Source organism: Podarcis erhardii, assembly GCF_964252035.2.
Source record: "Podarcis erhardii genome assembly, chromosome: 13".
NCBI lineage: Eukaryota > Metazoa > Chordata > Lepidosauria > Squamata > Lacertidae > Podarcis > Podarcis erhardii.
The window spans coordinates 20,475,192-20,489,733 of NC_138502.1; the positions used below are offsets into that span (position 1 = coordinate 20,475,192).

General features: G+C 40.1%; 1 pseudogene across 1 annotated transcript; it reads right to left on the minus strand.

Annotated features, from left to right (window-relative positions):
* Positions 1-320: 320 nt before the first annotated feature.
* Positions 321-7,466, minus strand: LOC309326905 (vomeronasal type-2 receptor 26-like; annotated as a pseudogene). Its single transcript, XR_014161587.1, has 4 exons — positions 6,756-7,466; positions 5,320-5,535; positions 4,817-4,943; positions 321-1,789 (listed from the first exon to the last, which is right to left on the minus strand). The product of XR_014161587.1 is annotated as a vomeronasal type-2 receptor 26-like (transcript).
* Positions 7,467-14,542: the final 7,076 nt, after the last annotated feature.

The window sequence follows — 14,542 nt, forward strand, 5'->3', positions numbered from 1 at the left end:
ATATGTATTCTGGCCTGTCTGCCTGCTGTTACCTGCTGACACCTGCTGTCATTTGCTGAATGAACGACAACTGGGAGAGAGTCTATCTAAATTCACTATGGAGGAAGTTCCCAAGTCTTTATGTAGCCACTGAGAAGGCCATTTCCTGCTTCGCTACCAAGGGAACCTGTGAGGGTGGCAAGAACTAGAAAGGGACTTCCCCCAAAGATCTTGGAACCTGGGCTATTGAGGCCATTGACAGTGCACATATGGAGGTAAATAATGTGAATAAAAGGTGACTCTTTGACATAAAAATTATTCAGTGCAAAAATATGGTTCAAAAGATTTACTGCACAACTTTACTCTGAAGCAACGTGAAACAAATAAAGTTACATTCAGATAGTTGAATAATGTCTTATACTTGTCCAAGCGTAGCACACTTGGATTCCAATATATATATCTTCAAGTGCTAAAATTCCAAGCTTTGTCTTTCCTTCATTCCAGTCTCCATTAAACTGAGGTTCTTTTATTTGAGAGAGATAAGCATATGCATAGACTTGTAATACTAGACCTTCCATGTGATTCTAAGCTAAGCACCATGTGATGGACCCAGATGAGATTTAGCCCCACTTAATCATAAACTGCTAGACTCTTCTCTCAACTCTTCTTTAGCTTTAATAGAAGTTTCCATGCTATGCTTCACAATGAAAATACCAAGACATTACAGATTTATTTTCCTTTTCAGTGTACAATTAAACATTTTTATTTAACACAGAAGCTCGCAATATATAAAAAGAAAGAAGATAATATAGCAGAACAAGCCAATTTTAACCCCTTGTCTGGTGATCACTCTTCATGCATGCATGCATTCTATGCACTCAAATTCTTCAGGTGTTATTTCTTATTAGATGTTCCCTTTCGTTCAACTCAGGCCGCAACACAATAATGTAGCATTTTGGTGCAAAGATGCAACCCAACAGACCAGCACCAGATGCTAATATAGAAAAGATCTCCACAGCAACCATGTATTTTCCCTTGGTACTGAGGTAGGTTGGAACAAAAGATACCCAAACACTGCAAAAGACCAACATGCTGAAAGTGATGAACTTCGCTTCATTGAAACTGTCAGGTAACTTCCTGGCAAAGAAAGCTACAGTGAAGCTGACAAGAGCCAGGAAGCCCATGTAGCTCAAGACAGAGTAAAACATAGTTACGGAGACCTCATTACATTCCAGTACAATTTCTTTAGTGATTGAGTGCATGTCAACATCTGGAAATGGGGGCGAAGATGCCAGCCACACAGTACAGATGCCTCCTTGAATAAAGGAACAGGAAACCACAATGACAATAGCCAGTCTCTTCCCCACTCACTTCCTCATCCTGGATCCTGGCTTGGTGGCCATGAAAGCCAAAACCACTGTCATGGTTTTTGCTAACACACAAGAAACAGCCACTGAGAAGATAATGCTAAAAGCTGTCTGTTGGAGGAAGCATTCCACAATTTCAGGTTGTCCAATGAATAGCAATGCAGAAAGGAAGCAGAGCAGGAGAGAAATTAGAAGCATATAAGTGAGGTCTTTTTTGTTTGCTTTGACAATGGGCGTGTGGTGGTGCTTCAAAAATGTTCCCAGGACCAAAGCTGTGATGAAGGAAAAAGTAAAAGCAAAGCAGGCTAAACTGATGCCCAGAGGTTCCTCATAGGACAAAAAGGTTGTTTCCTTGGGAATACACATATCCTGATTATTATTTGGATATTTTTCTTCTGAGCATATATTACACTCGTTCACGTCTGAAAATGAAAATATGTGGTCTTAATCAGACAAAGTGAACACATATTCTGTAGAAATCATGTCTACCTGAATTATGTTGCGGCCAAGGCCCCCAAGCCCTTTCCCAGTAAATAACTTCAAACAGACACATCATTTTAGTTTTAAGTTTTTGTGCAAAATTTAGGCCACAACTTTATTGAGTGGTATTGTCCTAGGCATTGGTCAGGGACTATAACTGACTCCTGCCTCTCTGGTTGGCAGTCTGTAAGGGTAAAGACCAGCCGAGAGAGCAACATTTTTGAAGACCGATTGAAGCTCATCCCGGTGTTCCTGTGGTCCTGGAATGGCCCTAGCGCCTCCAGCGGTCTTCGGATGAGATCCAGGACCCACAGATTCCTTTACTGGAATACCCTATTTTTGGAGGGGCAGGTGATGGCCACACCTTCCTTCCCACACATTTCTATAAACCTATGCCTAACCGCCAAAGCTTACAAAGTTGTGACAATTGCTAAGGGGGTAGGCTAAAACCAAGCGGCTAAAGCCAATCTGCCAAATGGAAAAATTCCTACCCAGCCCCTGCTCCAATGCAGGCGACCCAATCTAAAGCAAGGCCGAAACAGTAGCACCTAAAATAGGGAGGGAGGGTGTTCGGCAGCGTGAAGCAAGTGCCCCACCCCCATTCTAAGGGGTCCAAAAGGGCTACAGGAAAGAAAGTAATGCAACCCCCAAGTAAATGGGGAGTTGCCTGAACAATAAATGCAAGGCCAGGATACATATATTCCCCCCTCCCTTTTTGGCTGCAAAATCTTAATTAAATTCTCCAAATAAAATTTAAATGTTCAGAGAATGTGGGAGGCTATGGGAAAAATTATATAGTTCAACATTTTTTATAAATAAAAAACTAACAAACAAGCAAAATAAAGTACATTGAAGGCCCTCAGATTCCTTAGGTCTTATTTCTTATTAGATGTTCCCTGTTATTTAGTTCAGGCCGCAACACAATAATGTAGCATTTGGGGGCAAAGATGAATCCCAGGAGTCCAGCACCAGAGGCTAGGATAGAAAATATCTCCACTGCAACCATGTATTTCCCCCTGGTACTGAGGTAGGAGGGAATAAAGGACAGCCAAACACTGCAAAAGACCAACATGCTGAAAGTGATAAACTTGGCTTCATTGAAACTGTCAGGTAACCTCCTGGCAAGGAAAGCCACAGTGAAGCTGACAAGAGCCAGGAAGCCCATGTAGCCCAGGACACAGTAAAACATAGTCACGGATCCCTCATTGCATTCCAGTACAATTTCTTGAACCATTGAGTTCATGTCAACATCTGGGAATGGGGGTGAGGATGCTAACCACACAGTACAGATGCCTCCTTGAATAAAAGAACAGGAAACCACAATGGCAATAGACAGTCTCTTCCCCACCCACTTCCTCATCTTGGATCCTGGCTTGGTGGCCATGAAAGCTAAAACCACTGTCATGGTTTTTGCCAACACGCAAGAAACAGCCACTGAAAAGATGGTGCCAAAAGCAGTTTGTCGGAAGAGGCATGTCACCTTCTCAGGCTTTCCCATGAATAGCAATGCACAAAGGAAGCAGAAGAGAAGGGCAATGAGGAGAGTGTAGGTGAGGTCCTGATTGTTGGCTTTGACAATGGGTGTGTGGTGGTGCTTCAAAAATGTTCCCAGAACCAAAGCTGTGATGAAGGAAAAAGCAAAAGCACTGCAGGCTAAACTGATGCCCAGAGGTTCTTCATAGGATAAAAAGGTTATTTCCTTGGGAATACACATATCCTGATTACTATTTGGACATTTTTCTTCTGAGCATATATTACACTCATTCATGTCTGAAAAAGAAAATATTTGGCATTAATCAGGGACAGTGAACACAGATTCTGTAGAAATTATCTGAACTATGTTTTAATTGTTATTATTTAATATGCAATGGTTTTTGCATTCTAATGAACAACATATTAAATTTGATTATGAATTTTTCCTGTCTTGTCTGGTGAATGCCCTATTAAGTGGTGTGTGTGGAGTTTTAACCGACATCTGCGAGGAACATTGTGTGTTAGAATAGTATAATCTGTAAGCAAAATAAGGCTAGGAGTTATGGCTATTTTGTGTAGTGTTGGAAGGATTTTTTAAACCTTGGTGTAACAGATAAAAACCTCACATTTTAACTTCTAAACTAGATAGATATTATTTTCATTTTATTAAAATGCAAAGCATAGTAATTTTGAAAGTCCTCTCCTGGAACAAAAAGTTGCAATCCCTGTTAATAGATAAAAATATAGAGCAAAAAATCTAAACTTTATTTTTTTAAATTTCCAATTATTTTTGTCTTTGCTGTTCTATTTAGGTTGGTCATATATTCTTTTAATTTTTCATTAATTCCTTCTATCTCTGTAAATTTCCATTTTTATCACGTAAATGTAGCTGTATCAGTGTGTGTTGTGTCAGATGGATAGATTGTGGAGTCTACCTATTATAAAGAATCGGTCTCCTGCTTTTGCAACAATTGAAGGATCTAAACACTCTACAAAGACTGGACCAAGTTAAGTTCATTCCTAAAACTTTTTCTTTCAGGCTTATTGCCATTGATGATAAGTCAGAAAATCATTTTTGATCTCTCTCTCTCTCTCTCTCTCTGTGTGTGTGTGTGTTTGAATCTTGATCATATATTTGGAATAGTGAAGTGTGCATGCACACGAAAGCTCATACCTAGAACTAACTTAGTTGGTCTTTAAGGTGCTACTGGAAGGAATTTTTTTTTATACATTTGGAAGTTATCTTCTCTGATAAACTGTTACTAGTACTGCCCATTATCTAGCTACTGTACAAAAGCCACTGTACTTAATACTCAACATATTTCCCTGACAAGGACTCTGAGGCAAATAATCACAGACACAAACCAGTTTCTTCTTCAGCAACTACCTACAGGCTTAATAAACATTTCAATCACACGCTAAACCTGGTATATAGTCGTTAATTTGTAGGCACATTCCTCAGAATTCCAGCTAAAGTCATTCACTTTTAAACTGTACAGTTTGTGCAGAATACTCACCTTCCTGGGCCGAAATCTTCCCTTCTGGACATGGGATGCAATCATAACAGCAAAATGGCTCCCCATCTTTCACTCTTTTCCTAGTTCCGGGATGGCACCGCTCAGTACATAAGGAAAGAGGCTGAGACTAATCCAAACATGAGAACCCAGAATAGTAATTTTGAGAATTTTGAGATTAGAATATTTAAGGAAACTTTTAGGTGTTCTTAAGTGATGCTTTCTTTCAATAATGGTTCACTAATTTTGCTAATCAACATGATAATTATACTACAAGAGACTGTTAAGAAACCATCTTTTGGAAAGGATGGAGCCTGGTTAAGGGCGTAGATTCCGATTTCATGCATACACAAAACAGACAAGATATAGAGTTTTGCTTTTTATACTTCCCCAAAACAACTTCTCAATTAATATAGATAGGAATATCTTTGCCATCCTTCCATCCATCCATCCATTGTAGTTTTTCTATTTTCTAAAAAGTTACAAACCAGACCATTGAGACTTACCTGGTTAAAATGGTTGGGCCAAGTTATGGCATCCCCATTGATGGTCAACTGTTGGTTGGGATCAACATTCCCGACCTTCACTCTATGAAATGATTGGTTTGAGGAAACAATCCAGTTGATCACATCAAATCCAGCCACTAACTCTCCATTCTCATCAAAGGAAATCTTGTCCCCACCACTGTTGTTAAAAGAAACACGTCTGAGAAAATTATGTAGCTGGTTTGAAGAGAAAAAGGGAAGAGTTGAGAAAAGGCTGCAGTTGGATCGTTGATAGTAAGTCATACCTTGTTTATGGTTTCTGAGTGAGAAAGCATTCATGATAAAGAAGCTCACTCTCTGTAATTCCGAAAGGAGGAAAACATTCTAATAAATTGACTTTAAAGCATGTTAGGTTCTGAAGGTTTGGTTTCTATATTTTTCAGAGTGTTGAAACACAGTTAATGTTTCAATAGTCAATAAGGTTAACACCATTTTAGTTTGGGATGACACAGTCAGAGCCAACTTTTGACACCACAATGTATTTAAAAAAAAAAAAAAGTGATTCAACTGCCTAACTCATTAATGTATATGCACCCACTTGGAAGGTAGCATTAAAAATACAACAAAAAAAAATAAGATGAACATATAGAAACCTATACCAAGGCTAGTAAATTTTAATAAAGATGGTAATGAAGAGGGCAGGGAGAGTTCTTATAAATTGACTTTAAAGCATGTTTCTGAAGTTTCTGAAACTTCTGTTTCTATGTATTATTATTTTTAAATAAAATATGTGACTTCAAGGGGCATACATATTCATGTAGATCTACTCCCAGAAGGCCTGGTTCAGGCTCATTAAGAAGAAGAGTTTGGATTTGATATCCCGCTTTATCACTACACGAAGGAGTTCAAAGTGGCTAAAATTCTCCTTTCCCTTCCTCCCCCATAACAAACACTCTGTGAGGTGAGTAGGGCTGAGAGACTTCAAAAAAGTGTGACAAGCCCAAGGTCATCTAGCAGCTGCATGTGGAGGAGCGGAGACACGAACACGGTTCAACAGTTTACGACTACACCACACTGGCTCTTAATTTAACAGAATGAATTAGATGCACCAGATTCATAACAGAATTATTACCTATTACAAAATATAGAGCAGGACTTTCACTAAAACTGCCATTAGCCCCAGTCAATATAGTAAGAGTTCTGGGATGATGGGAATTGAAGTCAAACAACATCTGGAGGGCATGACCAGTTGGGTGGACTTGGCGAGTTGAGAAAATCAAACAGTAATTTGGAAACCATCCAGAAATTGAAGGGCGGAAAGGAAGAAGAGTTATTAAAGCGATATATGTTATATACCTTAGGATGGGAAGGAATTGGGGACACATTAAGGACACAAATTAAGGACTATTGTAGTACATTTATGGTGCTCCGCCTCTTGATAATGTTGAGCATGTTACCTGCCACAACTGTTGATTCTGGTACTTCCATCCACCTCTTCTTTCCATTGCTTGATATTTGAATCTAGTTGAAGACATATAATGCAAAGCATGGGCTACAGCACAGACAGCATTGTAGATGCTGTAGCTGTGGCCATTCATGCTCATCTCAAAGAATGGAGCAGGAAGACTCTCTAGTTTCTCCTCCCCAGTACAAATATTCCCCATCACATCTTCCACATTTGGATCAGAGAATACACAGTCAAAGGCCTGTTGCCAGAAGTCTCTGATGAAACCATCTCCTTTTGTGCTTAAAGGATTTTTGCTCTCAACAAATGCTTTGAATGCTGGTAGATCGTTGGAATGGATTGTGAAGGACAGGACACCATGGAATATTTCTGTGTCCAAATTCTTTTGATAGAGCTGTGAAGTGAGCTCCATTGCAGCTGTTGTTATCCACACTATACCATTTGGTAGACTTGGTGGATGTTCTGCAAAATATGGAATCCATCTCAAAATCATCATGGAATAAGAGTCACCATAAAACACAACCACACTGGCTGTACTATTCAGAAGTTCATTATGTATTTTTAATCCATCTTCAAGAGTTTCATCAAATTCAGTGGCAGACCTAAACATAGGGATTCTTTTTATAAAGTCAAAGCAGACACCTCTCTGGGAAAATTTTGGTAAAGCAGTTTGCAAAATCATTTCACCATTTTCATTATCCATTACTAGTACTCCAATCCATATCCATTTGAAATAAAGAAGCAAAGAGAGAATTCCTGTGTATTGAAGTGCTTGATGAGGAACCATCTGGTAGAAAGAAATTCCTGGGTTTCCATCTGTTTTCAATGGAGCAGAGCCATATATGAGCTAAAGGGATTTTAGGGGAGAGAAAGAAAAGTTGTAATAATACAATGTATATTGCATATTGAAGTTTTCAAGAGCATTCATGGAAATAGGAAACCAGTGCTTTCACCTCTGCTGATGGAAGCCAACTATAGAATATCATACAATTGAATAATGCAAAAGTAGGGAATCAAGAGATAAAAGGAACAACTGGCAAGTTTGGCCTTGGAGATCAAAATGAAGCCAGGCAAAGGCTAATAGAGTTCTGTCAAGAGAACAAGCTGGTCATCACAAACACTTCTTTCTAACAACAAAAGAGATGACTCTACACATGGACGTCACCAGATGGGCAGCATCAAAATCAGATGATTATATTCTCTGCAGCCAAAGATGGAGAAGCTCTATACAGTTAGCAAAAACAAGTCCTGGAGCTGACTGTGGCTCAGATCATCAGCTTGTCATTCGAGGACCCAATCCCTGCTTTGGGAATAAAGACACGTGGACACAGAATGTAAGGTTAATGGGTAAGGTAAAGGCCACAACTTTATTGATTACAGCATGTGAGAAGGTATTGGCTTAGGCATTGGGCCACGGAACATTAGACTCCACCCACTTGTAGAGGGGTGAGTCTGAGGAGGGGTTAACCACCAGTAGGGGAAGCCTGTTGATGCTAATCCAACTATAGGCTCTCTTCCTGATCTCACCGAGGGTCGTGCCATGGCCCCCTGCCAAAAAGGCATTGGACAGGATCCATGACCGCCGGATTCCTTTAGTGGAATACCCAAAATTGTCGGGGAAGGCGATGGCCACACCTTGCCCCCCGAAACACCAACAACACAGATTAAGCTCATATTAAGCTGGCCAGTAGCAAGAGAACACAATACCCCCCCTCCAAGCCTTGTGGCAATGTACTTCCCTGTCTTCCATGAGCATAGCGACAACGACCTCTTGACTCGAAGAAAATGTGTGTGCAATGGTGGGGAAGGCTGGAGCGGCTGCGTTTGAGCTGCAAGCCACGCCCCTGCCGAGCTCCCCTATTGGGTGCACAACCGGGGAGGGGCGTGGCGCCAGCCCTGGAGTTGAAGCAGGGGGCAGAGCGCCCCCTGCATGATGCAGGAATCGTCTCCCGCTCACAACCCCTTCCCTCCTGGGAGTAGGAAAGGCTTTCTTATAGCAAAATTCAAACTTAAACTGAAGAAAGTAGGAAAAACCACAGGGCCGGTAAGATACAATCTAAATCAAATCCCTTATGAATACACAGTAGAAGTGAGGAACACGTTTAAGGATTTAGATTTGATAAACAGAGTGCCTGAAGAACTATGGATGGAGGCTCTTAACATTATACAGGAGGCAGCAACAAAAACCATCCCAATGAAAAGGAAATGCAAGAAAGCAAAGTGGCTGTCCAAAGAGGCCTTACAAATAGCAGGGGAGAGAAGGCAAGCAAAATGCAAGGGAGATAGTGAAAAATACAGGAAATTGAATGCAGATTTCCAAAAAATAGCAAGGAGAAACAAGAAGGCATTCTTAAATGAACAATGCAAAGAAAAGAGGAAAACAACAGAATGTGAAGAACCAGAGATCTGTTCAAGAAAATTGGAGATATGAAAGGGACATTTCGTACAAAGATTACCATAATAAAGGACAAAAGTGGTAAGGACCTAACAGAAGCAGAAGACATCAAGTAGAAGTGGCAAGAATACACAGAGGAATTATACCAGAAAGATATGGATGTCTCGTATACCCCAGGTAGTGTGGTTGCTGACCTTGAGCCAGATATCCTGGAGAGTGAAGTCAAATGGGCCTTAGAAAGCACTGCAAATAACAAGGCCTGTGGAAGTGGTGGTATTCCAGCTGAACTATTTAAAATTTTAAAAGATGATGCTGTTAAGGTGCTACACTCAATATGCCTGCAAGTTTGGAAAACTCAGCAGTGGCCAGAGGATTGGAGAAGATCAGTCTACATCCCAATCCCAAAGAAGGGCAGTGCCAAAGAATGCTCCAACTACCGCACAATTGCACTCATTTCACATGCTAGCAAGGTTATGCTTAAAATTCTACAAGGAAGGCTCAAGCAGTTTGTGGACCGAGAACTCTTAGAAGAGGCAGAGGAACCAGAGACCAAATTGCAAACATGCGCTGGATTATGGAGAAAGCTAGAGAGTTCCAGAAAGACATCTACTTCTGCTTCATTGACTATGCAAAAGCCTTTGACTGTGTCGACCACAGCAAACTATGGCAAGTTCTTAAAGAAATGGGAGTGCCTGATCACCTCATCTGTCTCCTGAAAAATCTCTATGTGGGACAAGAAGCTACAGTTAGAACTGGATATGGAACAACTGATTGGTTCAAAATTGGGAAAGGAGTACGACAAGGCTGTATATTGTCTCCCTGCTTATTTAACTTATATGCAGAATTCATCATGCGAAAGGCTGGGCTGGATGAATCCCTAGCCGGAATTAAGATTGTCGGAAGAAATATCAACGACCTCAGATATGCAGATGACACAACCTTGATGGCAGAAAGTGAGGAGGAATTAAAGAACCTTTTATTGAGGGTGAAACAGGAGAGCGCAAAATATGGTCTGAAGCTCAAAATAAAAACCCCCGAAGATCATGGCCACTGGGCCCATCACCTCCTGGCAAATAAAAGGGAAAGAAATGGAGGCAGTGAGAGATTTTACTTTCTTGGGCTCCATGATCATTGCAGATGGTGACAGTAGCCACGAAATTAAAAGACGCCTGCTTCTTGGGAGAAAAGCAATGACAAACATAGACAGCATCTTAAAAAGCAGAAACATCACCTTGCCAACAATGGTCCGTATAGTTAAAGCTATGGTTTTCCCATTAGTGATGTATGGAAGTGAGAGTTGGACCATAAAGAAGGCTGATCGCTGAAGAATTGATGCTTTTGAATTATGGTGCTGGAAGAGACTCTTGAGAGTCCCATGGACTGCAAGAAGATCAAACCTATCCATTCTGAAGGAAATCAGCCCTGAGTGCTCACCGGAAGGAAAGATCCTGAAGCTGAGGCTCCAATACTTTGGCCACCTCATGAGAAGAGAATACTCCCTGGAAAAGACCCTGATGTTGGGAAAGATGAAGGGCACAAGGAGAAGGGGACGACAGAGGGCGAGATGGTTGGATAGTGTCTTCGAAGCTACCAGCATGAGTTTGACCAAACTGCGGAGGCAGTGGAAGACAGGAGTGCTTGGCGTGCTCTGGTCCATGGGGTCCCGAAGAGTCGGACACGACTAAATGGCTAAACAACAACAACATTCCAATGCTCAAGTTAGGGATTCAAGGCTGAAAGAATATACACTGATCAATAGCCATCAAGTGGATTTATGGCTGAGAGGAAAGTGCACTGAGGTTTTCCTCGCTCAAACTTTGCATCTATAATTGCTAGATTACAGCAACACTCTCAGAGCAAAATTCTTATTGCCCAGTTAGGCACATTATTTGACCAATGACAGCAGCGAAATAAGGAAATATGAAACAAACCCCAACCAAATGCGAATCAGGTTGAGAAAAAAAAATCATTTCCAGATCTGTCAACTAACAACCCAAAATAGCACATTTAAACTCCTGAAATAAATTCAGTAACACAAAGAAACAGCAACACTCACAGCATCTTAAAAACCATATCAGAATCAGGATCCTAAAACTCAGTTATCATGTAGGATTCATAAAAAAGGAAGCCTCAGTATTTTTAAGGCCCCCATTAATGTCTTGAAATAGATAGATAGATAATACTTTATTCGGCTATAAGCCCACAAGGTAAAACAAATCAATAAATAAAATAACATTTTACATTCTAAAATATCAACTAAAATATTTCAACGCATAATCTCCTTCACATTACTTACAATCTCTAGATATACCGTATTGTGGCCTTGAAGATAAAGCTGGTGCATAGAGTTTACTAGACTTTTAATAGTCATGCAGCATTCCATGAAGTCTTTTATATGAAAGAACTGAAAACAGGAATCTGGCAACCTGTAATGTTCTATAAGAGTCAATATCCTGGAGTAAATAAGCGAGATGTAATTCAGGTGGTTTAGCAACAATTTCCAGAATGATTGAACTCAGAATCCTTGATTGGGGAACAATGTATAAAGGGCAATTAAACAAGATATGATAAAGGGATTCTATTGATTTGTTGTCACATGTGCATAACACAGAGGTTTTACCGTTAGAAAATCTATTGCTCAGCACATTTGAGGGGAACACATTAAATCTAACCACCCCCTAGCATATATTTTCAAGTTTGGTGGCAAAAGGAAGCAAGAAAATGCCCAAAAAAACCTAAAAAACATTCCCCCCTAAAAAACATTCCCCTCTAATTTCCAGTGAGGAATGGATTTTGTCAGTGGATTCCACCCAAATATTATATTAGCAGCCCTTAGAAATACGTCAGGAAACTAAATTTGACTATTCCAATGCTCAAGTTAGGGATTCATAGCTGAAAGAATATAGACTGATGATGAGCCATCAAGTGGATTTATGACTGAGAGGAAAATGCACTGAGGTTTTCCTGGCTCAAACTTTGCTTCTATAATTGCTAGATTACAGCAACATCTCAGAGAAAAATTATTAATGCCCAGTTAGGCACATTATTTGACAAATGACAGCAGTGAAATAAGGAAATATGAAACAAACCCCAACCAAAGGCCAATCAGGTTGAGAGAAAAAAAATCATTTCCATCCATGTCAACTAGCAATCCAAAATTGCATATTTAAACTCCTGAAATAAATTCAGCAACACAAAGAAACAGCAGCACTCACAGCATCTTAAAAACCTTATCAGAAACAGGATCGTAAAACTCAGTTTGCTTGTGAGATTCATAAAAAAGGAAGTCTCAGTATTTTTAAGACACACATTAATGTCGTTTTGAAATAATACAATAGGAAATGTGGAGGGTCACATAGAGGGAGGGAGGGAAAGATAAAGCAGAGTTGACCTACCTGTGGAACCTTATAGTTTTTTAAGAGCGTCGCCACATTCATGGAAATTGGGGCATCCACCCCCCCAATGACTGCTATTAGATTTTTCTGTTGCTCACATATGTAGTTAGGGATAAATCTCTCCTCTGTGGATAAAAGTAGCATGGTAGCATGATAAGTCCTCCTTGCATTGCAATAGCTGTCATAGATGTGGAAGCCCAAAGTGAGATTGGGTAAGAGGTGAGGGTTTTCATTGATCTCTTTGACTGTGAATGCCAAAGCCAGGATGTGCTGGTAATGCTTAGGGACTATGCTGAAAGAAGTGTGAGATTCTTTTTCAGAAGGATATTCCATACTTAGTTTAGTTATTAGCACTGTGTTCTGTGCCTCTTTTATTAACAATCAATTATTACAGTATTTATACATAAGTTGGATATAAATATAAAAAATTAACTATGTAAGCAGTCACATTTACAATATAAAACTCTCCATTCTGATTAAAATAAGTTTTTATATTTTTATCATTTATTTCATTATAAAGCTTATTGAAAATCGAGTTAAAATATAACAAAATAGATGGGATGGTGTTTCTTTTTTAAAGCTGGCAGATGGAGCAGACTGTTTGGGCAACCCCATGGTAAAATCCACAAGGAGGAGCATTTTAGGATGCACTGGATCTCTGGATCAACCATGCTCAGTTGGCATTAAGTCCCCAACCCCAGTTCAGTTGAACATACTGTATATCAGCATAACTTGGTCATCTCAACCAAGCTGGCTGTGATGAAGCTGGTTGAGCCAAGCTGGTCCAAGACTAGAAAAGGGAGCATTCCAGGAGCAAGGCAGAGGTGGAATCAGAGAGCGGAGACAGAATAGCAGCAGGAGCCCTGCTGGCAAACAGGGTTTAGATCTGGAGTAACTTTATGCCGCATTAATTTGCTGTATCTTAATTCACACCAGCTTTTAGTGGATAGGATTTCTCCCTACATTTTTTGTTCTTTAGCTGCAGCTCTAGCACAAAGTATCTAAGTGGCAATTTTTATTGAATAAAATAAATTAACACAATATTTGGAAAGAAAATCAAACAATCATTAGGTCTTACACAAATAGATCTGTCAATGTTGGCTGGGGTTCTTCCCTGAAGGCTACTTCACTGACGACGGCACCAGCATGATAAGCAATTCCACCAATTATGAAGTCTCCTAATTGATGATATTTGTGAAGTGGAGGCTGTGGGTAATAGATACTGCACTGAACAGCGTGAGTCTTGCATTCCATGGGAGGAAGCAGAGGCAGCAGCAAAATGACTACAACCACCATCCTCGGTACAGAAGTCTGAAACCTGGAATATCCAAGAGCAGAGCTGTGAACCCCAGTCTTTCCCCAGTGCCACTCCATATCCCTGATTTTCACTTGATATATTTATGACAACCTTCACACTCTTTGCTCTCTGTTCTGTTAAAAGCTAAGGAAGTTCCACAGTGGTTTGGCTGAACATCATAACTAATGACCGTCCTTCTGAGTAGCTAATTGTGTAGTTAATTATTACATTAACAACAATTCCTAAAGGGCGGATGTGGAGTCCTTTAGGAATTAAGAAAAGTTGTTTGTCACATATTTTGGAAAGAAGATTTCCTTCACGCTTTAGTTAGATAGGAAGGCATGATGAAGTTTGGAATGACCCGCAGCATGAAGAGGACACTGGATTCAAATCTTTGTGGTAGGGGTTAGCAACAAGGTATCATGGATACCTTATGGCTGCATCTCCATCCTACTGCACCATGAGCAGTCTCAATAAATGCTGCCTCGTAAATCCACATTAAACAAGAGGATGTTGGTCAGAATATAATGGGGGGGGGGCAGCTGAGAGACATTAATCTCATTAATGCACCCCTTTTATCAGACAGCTATGAGTTTGAATGTCAATTATGAGACACTAAGTAAGATCTATGCCACTTGTGATCCATCAATTTATAGGCACTGACTCACCCCTAGATATATGAATGAATGAAT